Below are 8,942 nucleotides of genomic sequence, written 5' to 3'. Positions count from 1 at the left end.
TAAAAATTGTGACACATTAAAATACATGAAGAAAAATTGTATAAGCTTTCTTTATTAAATACATTTTAGCCAATTTTAGTCAAAATGTCTCAGTTTTTGGAACAAAACCTTTGGGGTCTCAATTATGCAGTTCTAAAAGCACTGCTATTCCTGTGGGAGACCAAGATTGAGTTCCTGGCTATTATCCTCAGCTTGAGCCAGCCCTGGCCATTGCAGATATTTCTGGGGTGAACCTTCTCTCTCTCTCTCTCTCATCTCTACCTTAAAAAAAAAAAAACACTGAAAGATCAAAGTGATTTATATCATTAAAATTAAGTTTTCTGACCTACTTTGTATCAGGAGCATATTTGATACTTGGGGTACTTGTTCTCAAGCATTAATATATGGACCGATAGGAAGCAATATGGTAGAAAGAGCAATGAACAGCAAGCAGGAGGATTTGCTATTTGGCGGGGAGCTGTCACCCCCCATAGGGCATCGTGCACAAGATGCTCATACCATCAGAGGACATCATATTCAAGCAGAATTTTGACTTAAAAAGGGGAAATAGTTCAGGTCTGTGTACAAAGCTGATGATTGATGGTGTATCCCCTTTTGTAAAAGTATCAAAATGTTGGATGTATAATTTTCAATGCCACATGGACTATTAATGACAGTAATCATATTAAAGAAAATCATTTCAATTGTTTCTCTTCCATTGTCCATACTTCAATATTTTTCTTTTTCTTTTTTTAAAGATTTATTTATTTATTTATTTGACAGGTAGAGTTACAGACAATGAGAGAGAGAAAGACAGGGAGAAAGGTCTTCCATCCAATGATTCACCCCCTTAATGGCCACTACGGCCGGAGCTACGCCGATCCGAAGCCAGGAGCCAGATGCCTCTTCCCAGTCTCCCACATGGGTGCAGGGGCCCAAGCGCTTGGACCATCCTCCACTGCCTTCCTGGTACACAGCAGAGAGCTGGACTGGAAGAGGAGCAACTGGGACTAGAACCCAGCACCCATATGGGATGCCAGTGCCACAGACGGAGGATTAACTTAGTGTGCCAGGGAGCGGCCCCTCAATATTTCTCTTTCTTTCTTTATTTCTTTTTTTTTTTTTTCAAACACTCAGTGGGCCTCTGGGCTCTCTGAACCCAGTGGGGAAGGAAGTTCAACAAGAAGGCAAAACTTTTCAAGGAGAAAGAGTCCAGCCCAATATTTTTCTTTGAATTAAATTTATATATAAAACACTTGGTAATTAAAAAAATATATTTTGGGCTTCAGCAGAAGTCAGCTTGTGAAGAGCCCTGGCAGCTCTGCCAAGAGTTGGATCACTGGAAATGGACCTGCCCTGGAGTCAAAGGATGCCCAGGTCAGAGCCACAGATCTTATTGGCTCTAAGTTGAAAAGCCCTTCACTCATCCCAACTTCCAAAGGGACCACTGCAGCTGAGGGGATGGCCAAGTAGGGTCAGCAACATTGAAGGCAGAACAGTAAATTTCTTGTTAGAGATGCCACCTGCCTTTACCTGGCCAGTTCTCCTCCCAGGCCAGCCAAGTAATGAAAGTCAACAAAGTGCCTTCCCCTAGGAGGCTCACACCTCCCTTAGGATGTACCCCATGTGAAGACATAGATAGGTCTGGGCCTCTTAACTTACAAGGCCTAAAGCCCAACAGATTATTATCAAGCCCCTTCTGTCAGGTTCTACTTGCCTCTCAATCAGAAAACTTAATTGTAGCTTAGACAGCACCTTTCTTAACTCCTCTAATAATGACTCTGTCCTTTGTTCTAGACCCTGTCTAGCGCACCTGGGACTCATTCCTTCATAATCATAACCTCTACTCTACCGCCAATGGCTCTACTCCCAACCTGTGTGTACTGATGGTCCTCTTCCCCACTTAATGCTGTATAATTGTTCAAACCTGGTAAATGCCACTCTTAGGATCATTGGTTACTATCCTCACCCTGTTTTTTATGACCTTGTCTAAATATGATCAGAGTCGGCGAACTTGGAAGGCTTTCATAGCCTTGGCAACTCATGACGAGAGCCTAGGGTGGTTACTGGCGCCATAAACTAGAGTGTCAATTTGTTGGGTCAACAACAGGAGCCACTGTGCACTTGCTCCTCATGTGGGATCTCTGTCCTTAATGTGCTGCACATTGTGATTTGCTATAACTAGTACTCAAACAGTATGTTTCACTTTGTGTTACTATGTGGGGGCAAACTGTTGAAATCTTTACTTAATGTATACTAAATTGATCTTCTGTATATAAAGAGAATGGAAAATGAATCTTGATGTGAATGGAAGGGGAGAGAGAGCGGGAGAGGGGAGGGTTGTGGGTGGGAGGGAAGTTATGGGAGGGGGAAGCCATTGTAATCCATAAGCTGTACACTGGAAATTTATATTCATTAAATAAAAGTTTAAAATATATATATATATTTATATATTTATTCCAAAAGCTGAGAAATCCCATAAAAAATACTACAACAAATCTTGTCTTTATCTCCAGCAACATACCATTATTATTTATTCAAACAAATCTTCATGTTTATTTTGCTTTCTTTTTGTAAATACAGCTTTCTCTGATTAGCCACCACAACATGGCATTGGAAAATTTAAGTGCTACTTTTGAAAATACCGTCATTTTCCATAAGATAGAATTTTTTTGAGTAAAACTAGGTTATTTAGCAAAAAGAAATGCTCCTGCTCAACTGGAGTATATGTCATTATTGCAATAAAGTAAAAAATACAAAGTATAAGTATTATTTTATTAAGGGCACCTTTTAAGTTCTATACATTTGTAGAAGCTATTCAAAATTTAAGATAATTTGAAAAGCTAAAATTGCAGCTTTCCTTGTAACTAGAAAAAAAATCTAGTATTCGTCTATGTGCCCATGATATTATTTAAAAGTTTTGAAGTCTTTTTATTACCATATAAGTCTCACTACATCTAATGACCCAAGTAATTCTACTTTTCATGTCACTGATCATTTTAAAATTTTGTGTAGTTAACAGATCATAACAAAAGAATATTTGCATGATTGTATGATGGTATAGTGAAGCTTAAAAATAGTTAAATTTTTAAATTGATTAAGAGGAAAGTGGTTTCCTGTCTTCAGAATAGTGAAATACACACTATTAAAGGTATCATTTTATCTATATTGTAAAATACAATACATTATAGAAAATAATTTAGCAAAACATAAAAACTGATTCAAGAACAATTGTATAATTCAAAATTTCCCTTTCTATTAACTATACAAAGCTCTTTCAAATCACAACATAGAAATTATCTAGTTGGCAGAATTATTAGGTCAATACTTCAGAGATTATGTAACATAGTGGTGAAATATCTTGCTTGAAACAGCACAATCCTTTCATTGTTACCTTTAACAAACCTCCATTATGTCTGATACATGATGAGAAATGATGGATACAAAGAGGGGATTAATGTGAAGACTATTATTGCTTTCAAAACTACAATAAAAATAAAAATTTAAAGCTCTCTCTAAGGTTATAATCATCACTTTTCTATGAAATTGTCCGTTAGATTTATTTGTGAATACTTCTTATTAATAGATTTTGCAAAAAATTAAAAACCTTGTGATTTGTAAATAAATACTATTGAGATAACAACTGTACTTTCATAAATTTTAGTAAATCATTCACCTACTTTTAATGATTTTGTTTGAATTAAAATATGCCAATGATCTTAAAGTTTGTTAAATTAAGGAGAAAAGCATGCCTGCACACAAAGAAACTTGAATATACATTATTAATTTAGTGAAATAGTATAGAAGGCAGAACTATTTTTGACCTAAGTCAAACAGTGTAAGTTACTGAATTAGTAAAGCTCTTTGTTATTAGATGCAATATCACCCACACACATCTTAAAGTAATATGTGGAATTCCTTTGGAAATGTAATTTTGTTTCATTGTGAAATGTTTTAATGCATTTTGGAAAATAACTGCACATCATGTTCGCATTTTAATAATATTCTACTTATTTTTTAAAAAACAAATATATATTGCATCTTGAATAGACCAACATTCATTATACAAAATAAATAAATAAATAAATAGTTATAATATGGACACAAATAAAGAGATGTAATTTGAAATAGATATTTATTTGCATGTTGGTATCACAGCAGGAGGAAAATTACCTTGCTGTAGTTCTCAAGTCTACTTCCAGTTACAGCTTCCTGTTAATGTACAGGTGAAACTGCTGGTGATGGCTCAAATACTTGAGTCGCTGCCATCCTTTAGGGGAGATAATGATTTAGTTTTGGGTGCCTGGTTTCAGGCTGGCCTAGACTCAGCTGTTACATGCATTGAGGAGTCTACCAGTGAGGGGAAAAGCACTTTCTGTCTTCCAAATAAATAAAAATAAACAAATAAAAGTGTTGGAAATCACAATGCTTTTATTTGGTTCTCAAATAGCATTTAGTTGGTATTTTGCATTTAAAATTTACAATATTATGTTCATTATTTGCATGGTTGAAAGGAGACAAGCTGGACAATGAAGTAAAGCAAAGTGGCCTGATTCTTAAGCAGAGACATCTGACTGTGATATTGGAATTCAAATTAAAAGTATCCCCAAAGGAAATAAAATCAGATTGAGCACAAGGCATAGTTTTCAATGGGGATTAAGTTGGTTGTGTTTTACTATACATGTTCACAATTCTGTTTGCTGATCCATATTACTCCTTCATAGTCTTAATAAAGATGACCTAGCAAAGAAGCAGGTACAGCATTAATGTAGGACAGAACACAGGGTAGACATAGTTGTTATTAACCTAAGATTGGAGAAACTAGAATCCCAGCACCAACAGCTGAAGGTGTATGGGCACTTGGATTCACACAGAGGTGCCTGTTTCCTTTCTCTGTGTTCCCCTTGCTTCAATTACACATGTGTTGTTAATATTCTTTGTATGCACCAGACATGGTCCCAGCTTAGGAATTATCTTTTTGTTTTGTTTTATTTTCCCTTTGTAATCAAAACATCTAGAACAGTGATTTGCATGTTGTAAATGATTACTAATGACAAATACAAAGGTTGTGGTTTCATATATATGACATTTCCCATCACTCTATTATGGGCTGTACATACAATGCATATAATCACAGTAAAACAAATTTAATTTTCAAAAATTCTATAAAGTTCATTGAGCCTAATATCACAGAAAATGTAAAATGTGATGTTACAAAACTATCTGTAAGTCATTTATGTTCCCTGACATTCATTTTACTTTTTATTTTTCAATCATTTTAATCTATTCTTAGTTTATAGAACTCTATATCATATCAACTCCAAACTCAAAGTTACAATAGAAACCTTCATCATGAATGGCATTGAAAGGATCTTTCTTTTGAGATACAATCACAGGTAGTTTTCTGAGATCAAGATCTTTAATTCTTGGACTATATAACATGTGGTAAACTAACTTCTAAGATGCACATATTAACAATATCTCTGCACCATGCATATTTAATCACTGCAATATTTTAATTCAAGGCATATTAAGAACAAAATTAAAATTAAAATTCCATATACCCTATATGACTGCTGTGACTTCTTAAAGATTGTAAAAGTAATTCAATGATTGAATTCTTTGTAGAAAAAGAAATGTTGAATATAATAATAATAACGATGATAATAATAATAATGTGATGCACTATAAAGGAAATATGGAGGCAAATGGAATCTGATTGCAGAGTGAACTGATGGTTGTTGGTTTGTGAAAGCAGCCAAAATAAATAGCTGCAGTGCTCCAAGCTTTCAATGGAGTAACACAGGGCATGCAATAATGGAAAATGTGCTGAATACTGATCTGTGTTCATTCTCCACATTGGCAGATCAATCCCTCCAACATCTTCTGTGCTTCCCTATTTTAAAGCCTCTATAACAACAAAGCTCTGAATATCAACCTTACATAAAGCAGTCTGTGATCTTGAGATACACTTAGGAGTGGACTAAAAAATATTCTTCTGCCTTCCCTTGGATTATCAGCATAAATTTTTAAAGTTTTGAATAATTGTTTGAAGTTTTGAAAGATTACATCAAACAGTTTTGCTGCTATTTATATGCGGCTTTTGGCTATTTTTTTAACCTATCAGCCAAAACTTTCAACAGACAGAAAAGAAATTTACATTGTTCACATAATATGTTCGTGTAGAGATAACAATCAATAAGAGTTGCCAAAAATATATATCAAACTAGCATTTTCATGACTTATAAAACACTTCATGGGCTTTTTGAAGAGAGTTATGGCACTGATATCAAAATTGGCATTCTAAATGGGATTTCTTTTATTCGACAAAACATACTGTGCTCAAGGTTAATAATACATTTCAGTAACGTACATAGTGCTCTTGGCAGACACGAGCAGTTTCATCATTTTGATAGGCAGATCCCATTCTCTCCCTCTTCATAATAAGTAGAATCTTGCCAAAAGTCAATGTTCTGAATTGCTTTAAAATTCATTTTAATGTAAATTTGGATAGAACACTTTTTCTCTTGGTATCAGGCAGCCTGTCTCTGCAAGACAATTGGCTGTTTGGTGAGAAAGTTAGTGATATTAATAGAAAATTTACTTTAAAACAATGAATATGATAAAAGTATACTAACATTTTTGATGGGAATATTTGAAAAGTGTGATTCTCAAGGCTAGGAGAGGGAGTTTTGAAATAGTATGCCTAAGACTAAATGCCAGCTCCTATATCATTAGCAAAAGCATGTTTCAACCATAAATAACATCAAATCTCTTTAAATACTGAGATTCTGGATAAAGACAAGTAAAAAAAAATGTTTTTGAAATTTAGCTAGTGTGTAGTCAGCATTGTGGCACAGCAGGCTAAGATGTCGCCTACAATGCCATCCATGCATGTGAGTCCTGGCTGCTTTGCTTCCAGTATAGCTCCGCGTTCATTTATCTGGGAGAGCATCTCAGGACGGCCCAAGTGCTTGAGCCTGCATAGAGCTCTGAACTCCTAGCTGTGGCCCAGACCAGCCCTGGCTGTTGCAGACATTTGGGGAGTGAACCAGCAGATGGAAGATCTGCCCCCCCCCCTCAATCTCTTCCACTTTCTCTTTCCCTTTCTATCGCTCTATATTATTCTCTCCTTCAAATAAATGCTTTAACATGACAAGAAACTTAGCTTTTTCAAAATAATCTTGCTGTTGTGGATCTCTACCTTTCTGTTTCTCTCTTCTTTCTTAACAATTCTAAATCATTTTATTTCCTTTTATAAAGATCAGAAATTGTGAAGTTAGTCAAGTACATTATAGCAAATTAGAACTGAAATGGTTTTAACTTCTTATTGATACCTGTTCCCTCCTATTAGTCAAAGATGTTGCAAATAAACTAATATTAAACACCTATAAAAACAGTTGAAAATGCAAATATAGAACACAAACCCACACACAAAAAAGAAAACACAAATGCAGAACATTGAATAAATCTAAGTGGACTTTAGAACTTAACTGCTCTGGCCTGAAAAATGCTCTGTATTTCCTATTAGAAGGAGTTAGACTTTCCTTGGTAATGCTGGACAAGATAGTTGTCCTTTCATTAACAGTGTTTCTTGCAGATTAGAATATTCTACCAAGCCCCAATTTTATTGAGTTGCAACCGCCCAAGAAATTTGAGCTTATCTCTCCGGACTCTTCCACGGTGTCTAGTGATGCTTATTAAGTAAGAACGCTCAGATTTGGCTAACGTGACACCTCTGAGGCTGAAGAATTAATGTAGCTTTGTAAAGTGCTTACACCCAGTTTCTCAGTGGAAAGTCTGGCTCATTACACATCCAGAATGTACAAAGCAATTTAGGTCTGCAGACAACGGCCAGATGGACTGCCTTGAAGACAGAAGTCTCTTGTTTACAGACAAAACACGCAAAGAAATGCAGCCTCAGGCCAAATGCCCACAAACTGCCCAGGCAAGCTTCAGTTAGTTTAAATCCTGAAACTGAACCTCATGTCTCCGGAGGGTAAATTTTTGTATTAGAATTTATTATAGTGTTCATGATAATTGATTGTATCCTACTGAGGCTACAACTCATTTAGCATGGATTAGGAAGCCCTTTAAAGAGACAGGCCATGAGGGAAAGAATTACCATTATATAACAAACAAGAAAAAATAATCTTGAAGTGAAGATTATAACATTTTATAATTCTATTTAGAAAATATCGAGGTAGCCAGAGGTTATTCAGCGCAGAGTAATTTTTGATAAAACTAATGCTCTTTATTTATTTCAATTGTTTCTAAAATATGATTTTCTATTTTTTTCTTAACAGAGATTTCAATGCTTATTTTAAATGATGTGAGAATGAAAAGAATCCTGATTAGTACATACTTAAAATCAAACACTCATGTTGCTGAAATGATGTAAGATACATACGAACAATCCTACCCCTTGTTTCTTAACAAATCAGAGAATAACAGCATTTTAAAAAATGAGAGACAGAAGACAAATCATCTTAACTAATGACTTGGATCTGTAAATAATTCAAATTTTATCATATTTTCTATATAAATTCTTGAGGATACTGCCTCATATTTTATTCTACAATAGTTTCTTCTCTTTACTTCTTAATGTATCTTCTCTAGAGAATCAGAATAACTTGAATTTGGAAAAATGTCTCCAACTTAAGAATCACTGGACATCATAGGGCATTGCAATGTCTATGAAGCAAAAATAGAGCTTGCTGGAAAGAGATATATCTAAATAAATGATTAAACTTTGAAAATCTTTAAATCCTGGCTTTGGGAGTAGAGACACATAAGAAGATAATTTTGTGCATTTGCACACCTAGTAATTTATTAGAATTCAAAATAGAACTGATCAACTAAAATTAGTAGAAGCATGCTCTTTTGAAGGACTCTATCTTAAAAACCCTATCTGAAATAGGCCATAATTAATTTTGAGAGTAATTTACAAGATCTTCATGCCT

The sequence above is a fragment of the Lepus europaeus genome, chromosome 2 (assembly GCF_033115175.1).
Source record: "Lepus europaeus isolate LE1 chromosome 2, mLepTim1.pri, whole genome shotgun sequence".
In the NCBI taxonomy this organism is placed as follows: domain Eukaryota; kingdom Metazoa; phylum Chordata; class Mammalia; order Lagomorpha; family Leporidae; genus Lepus; species Lepus europaeus.
Note: the sequence above shows the minus strand (reverse complement) of the source record.